Below are 15,152 nucleotides of genomic sequence, written 5' to 3'. Positions count from 1 at the left end.
TCAGTAGAAGGAGTTTCTACAAGAGTTTCTCATGCTAATCTGAACATTCTTCCATCTACACACACACACACACACACACACACACACACACACACACACACACACACACAAACGCACACACATACCTTATTGAATTTAGTCAGAGAACCCCGCTTCAAAAGTCAAGTTTTCTAGCGTGACCTTGGGCAACTCATTTGAATTTCTCTAGGAAACAAGTCGCATAATTATTTCAAAGCAAGATTGTGGCTCTCCAAGGGCCTACCCAGGTTTATCAGGGACATGAGGACCAAAGAGATAATTTAGCCACTAAGACTTGATTGGTCATTAATACCAGATTAAAGTACTTCCAGTTGTTTCCCCAGCTTTCTAACTCAATGTTTCTCTACACTCTGTTTCTAATCATCTGTTTCCTCCTATATAAAATTAGAGAGCATCTTTCTAGGTTTAAATCCCAATGTCACATCATTCTGGCATAGTCCCATGGAACTGAAGGCTTTACTCACAGAATCTATGGAACAAGCCTGAAAACCTTGGAAAGTAGCTCACAAAAATTGTTGTGAAATAAACAGAAGGTGGAAGAAGGATCTTCTAACCAAGTCATCATTGATGGTAATAGAAAGTAAATCTGCTAAATGAAGAACTACACAATAGTTAACCTATGAACTTTAAGGGCTTCAGATTGTCTGAACCTATTTTTCCAACTATCTAATATTGTTGTAATCCTATAATTACCATGGTGTTATAGAAGGCCTTGGCAAATGAGTGGAGCCTTCCTTATCCATTATTTTCATCATAACCTTACTAAATTGGACGAATTATGACATAGGGAAATCATGACCCTAGATGTTGGTAGAATGAGGAAGAGACAGCATGTCATTTGATGGGAAGAAAGAGATGTTATAGTCACAGCTACTGAAGACTCAGAAAGAAAAGTTCTTGCCACCAAATTCCTTGGCATAGTGAAATGGTTCAGCATCAGAAACGCACATGATTTTGTTGGTGGAAACAACATTAAATGATGAAGTATTAAGAACTCTTTGCTGCTGTGCCCTCAGGAGCATGAGGTCATTTCTATCTGATCTGCAGCTGAAACTTTCCCTATGTGTTGTCTCTCATTAGTGTGACCTTGACATCAAAGACTCTTATTTTCTATTTGTATCTCCAGCACTTAGTATAATGTTTCACATATAGTAAGCGCTTAATAAATACTTTATCCATTCATTCAAAAAAGTGGCCTGTTCTCCATTAAGAAACTAGCAAATATATGATAATCTTTCAGATTTTCCTTTTAGATAATGGATCTGGATTTCTGATGAGTATTTCTGTTTCCATAATATTCTTTATCACTTGTATTTTCTTTTGTTTATTCATTTTGTGAATTTTCTAGCCTTATTTTATGAATTGGGATTCTGTGTCTGGGCCAACCTCTGTGCATTTCTTATAGAAATATGATAATGCATTGATCAGTATTATTTGAAGGCTCAGTCTCTCTTTTACACTGATTTTTGTGAGCTATTCCCCAAGGTTTTAAGGATGGTCCTAGATTATCTTATATGGGTTTTGTGAGGGAAAAGCCCTTAACTCCATGAGATCATGCCAGAATGGTATGATATTTGGGTTTAGAACTGCAAGGATGCCACCTCATTTTACATAGGAGGAAACAACCCAAAACAAGAGAGACAGAAATAGAGCACTCTAGAGCAAAACATCCTAAGTAGATAATTCCTGGGTATCCCAAAGTGCATAGATCTTCTGGGCAATATGTGCTGGTCACCCTCTGTTGAGATCCTTGTTTTTTTTTTTTACCAGGCCTTCAAATTATACTGATCAATGTCACAGAGGTCTCTACCATTCCTATCAAAAATTAACAGAGCCTTGCCTTTCGATAATGTGAGGAAATTGTCTTCTGGATTTCTAATGAGTCATCAAAGTCCAGTAACAGGGCAAAAGTCAAGATGACTGGCAATGACCCAGGGGACAGTGAATACCCTTGGCGTATTCAATGACCAAGCTCTAAGTGTTCCATAGTGCCTGCTTCAGCTGCCTTTAAGCAAGTTGTTCTAATTCATCAATTCCACTGCAGGAAGTCTTCCTATGCTTGAGGCAGACATCTCTCTAACTCATCAACAGGTTTATGGCCTGTTGGTTACCTTCAACCTAATTTAGCCCATCTTCTGAGACAGGTTACCAGACTATGACGGCTGTGGATGCTACAGCTTGTTGGAACCACAGATGAGAGCTAGGAGGACACCAAAGGTAGATGAGCAGCCCTGTAAAGGATTTAGAAAGCCCTCACAACAGAGGTGCTAGTGCTCCTTGAACATCTATATACCCCTTATGTAAGATAGCAGTATACTAGAAATGAAGTAAGAAGAACAGATAGTACCATGTATATCAAAGAAGTAGCATATGTACAGAACTTTACAAAACACGATGTAAATATTGCCTATCTGAGAAGAGTAAAAAGAGCCCATTATTCAGGTGGAACTCTACAATAATTAGGAGTTGTCTTTAATTCTCCATTTTTTTTAGTCAAAGCCTCAGTTTCCCCACCTTTTAAAGAGACAGAGCATGGTGATATCTCACTTCCTTGTTATATTGATTAACTGAGTCTAAAACAATGTCTCCTGGTGGTAGAAAAAACATACAATGGGACTGGAGAGATTCCAAAGGACAATTAATGCAGTCGCTAAGATACTATTCACTGCTGCTAATTGGAAAGTTATGCAGCTTCTCCATCAAAGTATAAAAAAATGCAGAATGGGGGCATAATATTACACTCAGCATGAAGAGAATCGAATAGCCCATTTATTTTCATTCAGTAGGAAAACAACCTGATATAATTAGCTCTCTGTATCTCTGCTTCACCACCCATGAGTTATGTGGTCATTCTAAATCATGAAAATAAGCTGATTATTCCGTGGCCTACCAGAGTATATCTGAACAAGCTTTTAATACTGTACCTTAACTATCCCAGAGTGATATAAAATAAAGGGTTAGTTTCTATGGGGGGGACAATTTTATCTAACTCTAGGATGATTAAAGTCAGCTACCTTTAGGAATTTTTAATTAGTAGAAAAAAGGTGGTGTCATTATTTCCATGTAGAAGGCACTATTAAACAGTAATAAATTTCAGAATGAAGTACACAAAGAAAACACCATTGCAAAATTATCTTTCCCCCCTCTTTTCCCAAAGGATGCATTTACAATTGTCATTAAAATGTTTTAAAGGATGAGATTGAATACAAGGATGATCATTATTTTGTTGGTGGTGAAGATAATGATGGTGGTGGTGATAATATGGGGTAAAAATGATGGTATTACTATCGCTAAGCTCCTTGAAAGTTCTTTTTGTATCCTCAGTGTGTACCACAGATCTTGGCACGTAGTAGATTCTTAACAAATGTTTATTAATTGACTGAATCTGTTTGGAAAGCAGAATGGTATAGAGATGAAATGAAATGGTACCAGAGCACTCAGATTCTAGTTCCAGTTCTTTTATGTATCTTTTATTTAACCTTGATCATCACATCACATTTCTGTCTCTCATTTTTCTCATCTACAAAATGGAGCCAATATTTTCTCTTTATAATCATTATAAATAAATTAGAATTGAAAGAGAATTTGAAGATAAATCCAAGTCCTTACTTTTTAGAGGAGGAAAATTAAGTACAGCAAAGATAAGAAAAGACAGAGTCAAAGCCAAAGCTAAAACTTCAATCTCCATTTCAAGTCCAGTACCACTGCTACATACGAGGTCACTGTTTAGGAATATTGTGAAGAGGCATGTGCAAGGGCTTTAAAAATTTAGCTAAGAATGGGATTTACCAGATTCTAATAGATATGTGCTGCTACCTGGGTAACTATGAGAAAAGGGCACTTGGTCTTTAAATATGAACGGTAAGTATTTTGTCGATGTACTACATCCTTTCATGAAAATCATTTCTGAAGGGGGAAAAGCACAAATGTATTCCTCCTCCAGATTGAAGTCTGACTTTTAATAATAAAACAAAATACTCAAAAACATTAGATACAGTAACTGAATCTGACAATGTATTCAGCACTCTAGCCCGGTAGCCACCACCCCCATTCTACCTCGGACATGAGTACAGAGCTATGTTTCCTTGTCTACTCACTGGGAACTTTTTGGTTCCCCCAGCACTCCAAAACCAATATCCTTATACTGATGTTTTGATTTTCATTGTTATATTCATTGTTCATATTTTCTTCCTGTTTCTTCTGTTTGTTTCCCTCCGTGGGATCAACTCATACAGATTCATTCAAATCTTTACATGGTTCTGTGAATTCCTTATATTTCTCATTCTTGCTTCACAATAGTATTCATGGCATGCATGTTACATAATTTTTGTTTTGTTTTTGTTTATTTTTGCTTTTTCCAGTTGTATACTGGTGGATGAGCACAATCTTTCCTTCCAATTCTTGGTTACCAGGAAGAGTCCTGCTCTTAATGTTTTGGTGGGTATTGTACTTTTATTTCTATCTTCACCTTCATTGGGTTCTAAGCCCAGTAATTCTATCTATAGGTAAAAAGGAGCAACAGATCAGTCATTTTTCTTGCTTAATTCCAAAATGATATCCATAAAAATAATGGTTAGTAAGATCCACAGTCTTACCTAAAGTGTATCTGTTTTTCTATAACTCCACCAAACATTGACTATTCCCCTATTTTATCTTTGAGGATTTGTAGGGTATGAAAGTAAACCTAAGAGGTGTTTGAATTTGTATTTCATTGACTATTTGTGACTTCAAATGTTTCAATGTAGTCATTTATTATGTTCAATTCTTTTGAAAATGGTGCCCAATGTGGATCAAATAAGGAGTGGCAATTGATGTAAGTAATATGTGTGGAAATTTCCAGTAGATAGAGAGATAGAGATTTGGATCAATATTTGTATGCAAGACATACATATTAGATATTAAGGATCCATCTGTGGTATTTGATACACATTTTCCCCACTCTATTATGTCTCTATTAATCTATCGTCAATTTTATTTTTTAAAAACCCTTTAACTTTATGCAGTCAAAATTATTTATTTTGTCTTTCAGGTCTCCTCTACTTTATATTTGGTCTATATATGATGGCATATAGTGTAAATTGTTGGTCATGGATAATTCCTACCAAATGAACTCCCAGTTTTACCATCTTTTTTTGTCAAAAGAAATCCTTCTGCAAGAAATTTGTTTTGGTAACTACTTCTTCACAATAATGATTGAGGTCTGGTAATTTCATGTCCTTTTCATTCATGTCTTTCTCGTTATTTCTCTAACAAATAAAGATGGTTTGTTCATTCAAGTAAATTTGTTACAGTTTCATGTAATTATATAAAATAACACATTAGGTAATTGAGTGGTACTGTACCAAACATGTAAAATTTACACTATTGTCATTTTTACTTTATTAACATGGTCTAACTATGAGCAGAGAATATCTCTAATCATTTGTTTCTTTTTCTTCAGAGAATGTTATATAATCATACTTATAGTCAATCCTTAATTTTCATAAGGGTAATATTAGAAAATGACATAAAAGTCAAAAACATTAATGTAGACACATTAAACTTATGGAAAATAGGGGAAATATGTTCCACAACTACCCAAAACTCTCATCTTTTCCTAGAGATTGCTGAAAATATACTTTTCTGCATATAATCATTTATATCAAAACATTAATTCCGATAATATTCACTTTTCCTAACACAGTTACAATAAAACCATCCATAAAATACAGCACACAAAATAAAATTGGTAACATGCAAAACATTTTTCTTAATAATCCTTAGAATTCTATGACCTTTTGTGTTACCATCTTAAAAAATTTACTTTGGAAAAATTCACTTTTTATAACACATGAAGTCTATAGTACCATAAGTACTTTACTTCTTTTTGTGAATACAGATCAGTTGTTTCAGTCATGTCCAACTCTTAGTGACTCATTTCAAGTTTTCTTGGTAAAGATACCAGAATGGTTTGCAATTAATTTCCTTATCGAGCTCATTTACAGATGAGGAAACTGAGACAAAAAGGGTTAAGTGACTTGCCCAAGATCATACAGCTAGCAAGTATCTGTGACTAGATTTGAACTCAAGAAAATGAGTCTTCCTGACTCCAAGGCCAGCAATCTACCTACTGCACCACTTAGCTCCACACTTTTTGTGGATATAAGAAAAATCAATTTGTTAATATCAAACTTGCATCTGAAAGTGGTTTCAGATATTTTGACACAAAGTTCATCTAACACCTTTATTTTCTCACTAAGACACATAACTGTGCAATGAATGCTCTCACTCTACAATAGTAGAGTGAGTAAGACCAGTGAAGTGCCCAGTAGAATACCAGTTGCTTCACAAGCTTGAGCAAATCATCCCTTTCTTTTTTTTTCTCTCTTGTACATAGTCATGAATGTGTGGGGTAGCCTAGGTAAAACTGAAAATGAGATTATTTTACTAATAAAATTTCTCAAAAGTTTGAAATCATAAAAGTTAAAAGCATGAATGTTGAGGATTAACTGTATATAAATCTTATGTGAGCTTTGGTAGATAAAATCTAAGATATTTATGAATTTTATAGTCTTTTTGAAGGAAATTTCTATTGTAATCAATCATCCTAGGTTTTGTTAGCACTATATAGAAATGCTAATGATTTTTGTGCAGTAATTTCTATCCTTATATCTCACAGAAACTAAAAATTATTTTAATTAGGATATTTGTGATGATTTCCTTCTATATTCTTAGGACACTTTTATAATATCTGCAGATAGTTATAATCTTGTTTCCTACTTGCCAATACATACTATTGATATTGTTTTATTATTATACCTAGAGTTTCTAGAACAATCTCAAATAAAAAGTTCTGTGGCATCTTCGATAGACAGAGGATTGGCCCCGGAATCAAGGAAAGTAGATTTCAAGTCTTATTTCTGACCTATACTGTATGCTACTGCAGACAAATCACTTAAGACACTGGTATCTAAGACTAGAAATTGAAGAGGAAGTGCCAATCTACATTGGTGGAGGAAATTTATTAGCAAATTCCAGCAATGACAAAATCACAAATCTGGCCCCCCAAAAGAAAATGAGTAGATGGGGCAACTGGGTTTATCCCATCTTGACTGGGAAGGCTTCTCTGGTTTCTCTGCTGCAAAGCATAGCTTTCAGTCATTATTATCATAATAGCAGTTCATATTTACTCATCAAATAAAGGTATGCAAAGCATATTATATATGTTGCTCTTTTGATTCTCATTTTCAAGAAAGGCACTATTATGACAGTCATCTTAGGGTTGAGGAAACAAAGAAAAAAAAGGTTAGGTAACTTGTCCAGAGTCACACAGCTAAACATCAGAATTTGAACTCAGGTCTTCCAAACTCCAAGATAGCATTCTGTCCACAGAGCAGCCACCTGGCTAATATTTAAGAGAGACCATGCTCATACTTGCAGGGAACTTTAACGTAAATGAGTATTGTATTTTGCCAATGACCTTCTTCTCCATAACTTGCAGGGCTTTGTTTTGTTCTTGATTAATTATATAATTATTTTCCTAATATTCTTCTATCCTTGAATCGTTTATTTGAATATAATCTTGTAGATTCGTGTAGAAGGCCTAAATCTTCCTTTTCCCATATACCTGCAAAGAAGGAGGAAAAAGGAGAGACAATTGAAGAAGAAGGGGAAAAGAGAGGAAGGAGAAGGGAACACTTTTTTCAAACAGTAGCAAAATCACCGCAGTTCAGTAGTCCCAACACTCTCTGCCTTATTCCAAGAAAAAATGATGTGAGGCCCTGGCTCTAGTTTTGGTTTTGGCAGCCTCTGAGGATCAAACCCCAAAGCGGGTGGGTTTCCTTTAACTTTCTGCTTTGGAGTCATGACCAAGTAGTTCTCTCTCCTTTCCTGGATCTAATAAAGTTTTCTGATGGGTTTTGGATTACTCTCATTCCAAGAGAACCCTTTCTCAGACCTCGGATTGCCTTCATGGACCACAGGCAGCCGCTTGCAATCCATTTAGGGGCAAAGGTCTCCTGTTACACCCACGGTAGAAACCAGACTCAGCAGCAGGAGGAACGCATTAAGATATGTAATCCAGCACAAGCCCCCACAGGATGGAAGGCAGTGACCTAACAGGACTTTCACATCTCTATTTCTGATGATGCTAAAATACGCCGTCTCCTTAGCAGGGAGACAGCCCCAATTCCCTAATGCATTCCTGACCTGAAAAAAGACTAAGCAGAAAATAAAATAATATAGAACAAAGAAATCAAAAAGAGCCAGGGGAATACTTTCTCCCAAAGAAGAGGTCGAGCAAGTTTAAATGTGAAAATTTGACTACTTTCGCCCATAATAGTTTCAATCAAGGTCTTGTTACTCCACTATCACCTACCCCCTCCCACCCACCTCACCCCATGTTTGAATAATGGTACCCTTAGATCACATTATTTACCAGGGACAGGAAATACTGTGTATTCTAAAAGCACTTGAAACATAGCTCTTTGCTTCTATGAGGCCATACTTCACTGGGTTCCACTAATTGCCAAATGTAGCCTTGGAGCTTAAAAATTGAGAATCTGAGGAATTGCAGTCCACATGAGGCATGAGTAAAATTAAACTAAATTGTGGTACAGGTTCTTTAGGATTTAGATAAACTCTTCTGACTTAGAAGTATGGCAGACGGAGTCAAGTTAAAAAAAAATAAAAGAAGACATAAAATAAATGACCTTAAATAAGGAGGGAAAGAACAGGGACTAAGATTTCAGGGTCCTGGATTCTCACAATGTGCCACTCACTAGCTTAGGCAAATTACTTAGTTCCTTTGAGCCCCAAGCTGTGGAAAGGATATGAGATCGGGACTCCTGGATTGGAATCACACCTCTGTTACATATTATCCATGTGCTTTGGTACAAATCATGGAAACTTCCTAAGTCTTGAATACTTCATATCAAAAATAAAAGCATCGAACAGTCTGGTAGAGATTCCCAGTTCACTTTTTTTCCCCTGCCCGAATTCAGTAATAGGCTCTCTTCCATCCTAACCCCTCTTTTCTTTGAGTATATTGACCAATATTATCAGCCTCCTGGACGTCTTTCAGTCTTTAGGGGGCTTTAATTACACACAGGAGTGTGCACAGCTTTGATTCCTCTCCCAGCTCCACCCTAACTCAGTCCTAAATTTATAGTGATTCAATCAGAGATTAATGATGGTCCTCTCTATCTCACATTTACTCTAAGGTTCACCAATTGGTAACAGCTACCAGTTATAGCCTGCTTTATAATTACAAAACTTCTGGCTTACAATTAGATCTAACAAGGACAGTGATAACAGCAGCAAACTAGTGTTTATATAGCACTTTAAGATTTTCAAAGCATTTTACAAATATCATCTCATCTACCCTGTGAGGTAGAAGCTAGTATTATTCCCATTTATAAATGGAAGAAACTGAAGCAGGCAGGTTAAGTGCCTTGCACAGAAACACATAACTAAGTGTCTGGAACTGGATTTGAAGTCAGATCTTTCTAACTCTGGGGTCAGGGGTCTATCCATTGAGACCATCTAACCGCCAGATGAAATAATTTATATAGAACAGATTTGAAATCATAATGCAGCATGTACATAATCCATCAACAAAGAACTTTTATGTAAGTATCTACTGTGGATCAAGTACTGTGATAAGTACTGGAGACAAAAATACAAAGAATGAAATAATATCTATTCACAAAGAGATTAAATTCTAAGAAAGACAACACATACATAAGTAAGTCTATATAGGTCGTTTTGATAACAATAAATAAAGTAAAGCATGAGATAGTTTGAGGAAGGGTACTAGCTGCTGAGGAAATCGAAAAAGGATCTCTTGCAGAAGGTAGTGATTTAAGGAATAATAGGATTTGATGAGATGGAAGTGTGGAGGGGGAGTATTCCAGATATGTGTGGTCAGTGCAAATATATGTGGGGAGGGGAGATGGAATATCCTGTTTGAGGAGCAGAGAGAAGGCCAGTTTGTCTGGATATCAGAGTGTGGGAAGGGCATTTACTTCTACAAAGAGAAGCACGTACAGGATTATTAGTCTAATTAATATTATTAGTAGTATAGCTATTGTTGTAAAGCCTTCAAGCCTATCTCAAGGTTCAATGGAATGACTGCTGTATTTGGAATCACAGAACCTAGTTTCTTATGCCATCTTTCTACTTCCCAACCCTGTAACCCTAGAAAAGTCACTTAACCTCCCTTGGCCTCCATATCCTTATTTGTAAAATGAGATGACCCTGGTGGTCCCTTTCTGCTCTCAGTCTATGATCCAATGAAAGACATCATGAAAAAATTTAAACCTCTACTCATCTCAGTTATTGCCATGTGTGTGTGGCTTCGGTATTGCCCTATCTTTGATTTCCATCTCTGTAGACCTTTCCCCTGGAATGTGCATGGGAAAGAGTTCCCTTTGATTCAATAATTGAGTATTGGTATCAAATCAAATAAGAAACAGAAGGTTAAATGAGATACCCTGCCTCAGGCTGGGTCCTAAAATGCCACTCCATTCTCTAGACAGCTTGTGCATTTTCCTTATTACATGGTGTCCCTTTAAAGCACTGACTGAAAGTCCTAGGATCACAGTCTCAGAATAGGAAGGTAACTTTGAGAATTTCTCAGGTACCTCATTAAGGATCCCCTGTCCCACAAACCCAACAGGTAGTCAGCTTTTGTTTAAAAGTCAATGTCGAGGGAGCAGATTCCATTTTAGAACACTGATTTCTAGGAAGATTTTCCTTAAACCAAGAGTAAATTGGCCTTTTTTTGCAACAAACAGAATATTTAAAAATTAAAAATTAACATTTAAAAATACTCAAAGACAGCTATCATGTCCTCACTAAGTGCTCTTCTGCAGACTAAATATCTCAAGCTGCCTCAACAATTCTTCATATGATATGATCTTGAACCCTCTTGAACCCTTTTTTTTGCCATCTTCAGTACCCTTGTTCAAACAATGACCTTCTAAAAAGAGTGTACCCAGAACTGAGAGTATAACTCCGGATGATATGGGGGAGGGCCTCTGTAGATACCGATTGTACAGTCAAGTTTTCTTAGTTGATTACAGAGGGGAAAGGGAGGGTTGGATTATTGGTGAGGTGTGTGCACTTAGGGAAAACCAATTGACTGAGTGAATGGAGGACAGTTTGGAACAGGGTGAGAAGAATCAGGAGACCAAATGTAATTACAACTAGCAATTATCCAGGTGACTGGTAATGAGGCACTGAAATAGGGGTGATTATGTGAGTGGAGAGAGGAAAACATGCTAGAGATGGTGTGGAGGTAGAAATGACAGAATTTGGCAACTGACTGAATAGGTGAGGCAAGGGAAAGGAAAGAACTGAGTGTAATACTGAACTTCCAAGCCTGAGTCACATAAAGAATGGTGGTGCTCTTGACCTTAAGTTTAAAAGGGGGGGTAAGGAGAGTTGGAAGGAAATATCCCATAATGATATCTTGTAAACATTGACAACCATCGATTCACTTTCATTCTCTGCAACGATTTTGAAGATGACGAGGCTTTAACTCACTTTTCACTGTCCCAAAGTATGGAATCCTCATTTGGAACTGACAGGGCCTAGTTTAAGGGTAGAGAACCTGAACCTTCAAGGCCCCATAAGATCTTCCAGGTCCTTGGGTGTGGCCTTTTAACTGAGTCCAAGTTTTACAGAACAAATCCTTTTAATAAAGGATTTGTTCTGTGAAGTTTGGATTCAGTCAAAGGGCCATACTTGAGGACCTGGAAGGCCACATGTGGCCTCAAGACCACAAGTTCCCCACCCCTAGTCTAGTTCAATCAAGGGAGGTGGATTTCCTACCTCAAATATAATGGATAAGAAGCTTGCAATTAGCCTAGTTTCATGACTGATGGAAGTGTATAACCCTATAGATAGAAAAGGAAGATGACTGGCCAGAGAATGGCAACATGGCTAGGATACAACAAGACTGTTGGAGAAAGACTAAACACAATTACCCCTGGAGATCCATTACTATCACACAGTGGGTATTGAACAGGAATGGCTGTCTTAGATTCTGTTTGTCTTAAAGCCTTTTAAAGTTAGTATAGCTCCCAACTCCTGCATAACCACAGAGGGATTTAAGCACTACTGTGCTGACTTGTTGGTTATTGCTGGTACCTCCTGTTGTTGCTGAGTCATTTCGGTCCTGTCTGTCTGTCCATGACCCCTTTGAGGGTTTTTGTAGCAAAATTCTGGGGTGGTTTGGGATTTCTTTCTCTAGCTCATTTTACCAGTAAGGAAACTGAGACAAATAGGGTTAAGTGACTTGTTCAGGGTACGCAGCTAGTAAGTTTCTGAGGCCACATTTGAACTCAGGCTCTCTTGACTGGAGTTCCATCTGCTGTATCATCTAGTTGTCTCTTAGAGGGCTCTAAAAAATTCTCCAGCATTGAGTCTCTCCCTGTCTTATCATAGTAGAAATGTTTTATGGAGCCTCATCTGGATTTCTAGGGGAAATGTTTCAAAAGCTGAAAGGAACCAAATTTCAAATCTCTGAATTGGCTTTTAAAATCTTTTATAAACTGGTCCCTTCCTACATCTCCAGTCTTCTTATACTTACTTCCATGTGCAGTGACAGTGGCTTCCTTATTACTCATACGAAACATTCAATCCCCTAATCTGGTGCATTTTCAATGGCAGTTTCTCCATTCCTGGAATTATCTCTGATCTCACTTCCATCTCCTAAATTCCTCCAAATCTCAGACAAAATTCCACCTTCTATTGGATGCCTTTCCCAATCTCCTTTAATGCTAAAGTCTTCCCTCTAAGTTTACCTACTCTTCACACTGTATATATCTTTTAGAGATGGACAGTTATTTTGTATATTGTCTCTTCTATTAACACATGAGCTTCCTGAGAGAAGAGATTATTTTTACCTTTCTTTGTATCTCCATTGCTTGACACATTGTCTGCCAGACATAGCAAACATTTAACAAATGTGTTTTTGTCTTTTTATTTTAATTTGTATTTACTAGCTGATTAGCCAACCAAGAATGATGACCTATTGTCTGACCTAATGCCCAGTCCCTAAAGAATTTCCCATTAGATTTCATAAAATACCACTGTATCTTTCTTCTTGACAAAACTCTTCTCTCTGATTCTCTGTCTCTGTCTGTCTGACTCCCTCTCTCTCTGTCTTATGTACAAATGCACATACACACAGATACATACCATACAAACTATATAAGGTAGATAGATAGATAGATAGATAGATAGATAGATAGATAGATAGATAGATAGATAGATAGATGGTAGATGGACAGATAGATGATAGATAGATAACAGATAGATGGCTGTATCCACCCAACTTCCCTCAAGAAGCTCATATACAAAAAGAGATAATAGAGATAATATAAAACTATATGTAGAAGGTATGTACAACATAAATAGTATGAAATTCAGAGGGAAAGCTGTAAAGTTAAAGAGAATTAGGAAAACCTTCTTATAAAAAATGAGATTTTAGCTGAGACAAAGGAAGTCAGAAGACAGAGGGAAATAAGGAAGTAAGGAGAATGGATAGGCAGAGAGAGAAAGAGAGAAATGCACACATACATAGGCATTTAATAAACTTGCTGATTAATATACTGTCAATTGACAGAGTCAGGTGACCCAGTTTGAGACCCTGGCTCTGCTGCTTACCTTGTGTATTACATTGGGCAAGTCCATTCATCCTTCCAGGTTCCAAGTTCTTCCTCTGTGAGGGAGTAGAACTTATCTGTAATGTGTATTGTACCTCTGTTCTCTGCATAGAGTTGGGTAATCCAGCCTGAATCCTCATTTCAGTTTGCTAACTTAGAAGTTCCTAAGGGAATTGTAAGAGAGTAGGGCTATCAAAATAGTGCTTCCTCCTCTTGCAGCCCAAACAGGAAAGACAGCACACAGGCAAAGACCAGACACGCTGTGATAATGAAACACCATGAGAAGGGTATTGTCTGAACTGTACTGTTGTAACCTTGGCTCTCCTTCAAAATGAGCCTCAGGCCTCCGGGGTTCTGTGCCAAAAGAAATCCATTTCTGCCACTGCAAATTATTAGTGTTGACACTATCATAGTGGCTGGAAGGGAACCCTTCTGTTCATCTTAGGCCTGCCAACTTTCTAGCTGCTATTCAAGAGACCAGCTGCAAGAATGAATGCTCAGATGTTAGAATTGTCCTAGACCAGTTGGATACAGGTTATGCAATGAACAAGTTGTGTAAATAGAGCACAAGATTTCTGGAAAAATAAAAAAAAAAGCTGCCTCCTATTTCTGGTATGGAAAGCATAAAATCGTAGAATCTCAGAGTTGGTAGATTCGTCAAATGACATCTAGCCAAATTTGTACCAAAACAGAAGTATCTTCTATAGCATCTCTAACAAATGACCATATTGAAACACTGTCTGAGGGCCTCATCTTGAAAAATACAGAATTCTAGAGGTCTTTAATCATGATAGTTCTTATGAGAAAGATGATGAGGATTGGGGTGATGAAATGACCACAGTCTCAAAAATGAGTCAAGAACAACGAATGATGTAGCAATATTTATATAGCATTTTAAATGTTTACAAATGCTTTACAAATTTCATTTCATTTCATCCTCATAACGGCACTGGCAACTAGGGGCTATTATTTTTTCCACTTAATAGCATTTTATTGTTTCTCTAATTACATGTAAATTAATGTTTATTTGTATAAGATTTTGAGTCCCAAAGTTTTCTCCTCCCCTCCCCTTCATCCTCACCAAAGCAGCAAACAATCTCATATAAGTTATACATGTGCAAACATATTAAAAATATGTCCATATTAGTCTTGTTGTGAAAGAAGAATCAGAACAAAAGAAAAAACAAGAAAAAAAAACAAAAAAAAATTAAAATTAGTATGCTTTGCTGAATTCAGACTCCACAATTCTTTCTCAGGATATGGATAGCATATTTTCTGTCCTGAGTCTTTTGGATCAAGGTATTGCTGAGAACTAAGTCTATCATAGTTAGTCATCACATAACGTTGCTGCTACTGTGTACAATGTTCTCCTAGTTCTGCTCACTTCACTAAGTAGGTGCTGTTAATATACCCATTGTAGAGATGAGGAAACTGAGGCAGGTTGAGTGATTTGCCCAGAGT

At 36.9% G+C, this 15,152-nt stretch overlaps 1 long non-coding RNA gene across 1 annotated transcript; it reads right to left on the bottom strand.

The window, feature by feature from the left end:
- Window positions 1–7,021: 7,021 nt before the first annotated feature.
- On the bottom strand, window positions 7,022–13,970 carry LOC140500500 (uncharacterized). The gene is made up of 2 exons (XR_011965764.1): window positions 13,693–13,970; window positions 7,022–7,645 (listed from the first exon to the last, which is right to left on the bottom strand). It is a non-coding gene; the product is annotated as an uncharacterized lncRNA (long non-coding RNA).
- Between the last annotated feature and the right edge of the window lie 1,182 nt (window positions 13,971–15,152).

The sequence above is a fragment of the Notamacropus eugenii genome, chromosome 4, assembly GCF_028372415.1.
Source record: "Notamacropus eugenii isolate mMacEug1 chromosome 4, mMacEug1.pri_v2, whole genome shotgun sequence".
NCBI classification, from domain to species: domain Eukaryota; kingdom Metazoa; phylum Chordata; class Mammalia; order Diprotodontia; family Macropodidae; genus Notamacropus; species Notamacropus eugenii.
Note: the sequence above shows the minus strand (reverse complement) of the source record. Positions and strands in the feature narration are given on the sequence as shown.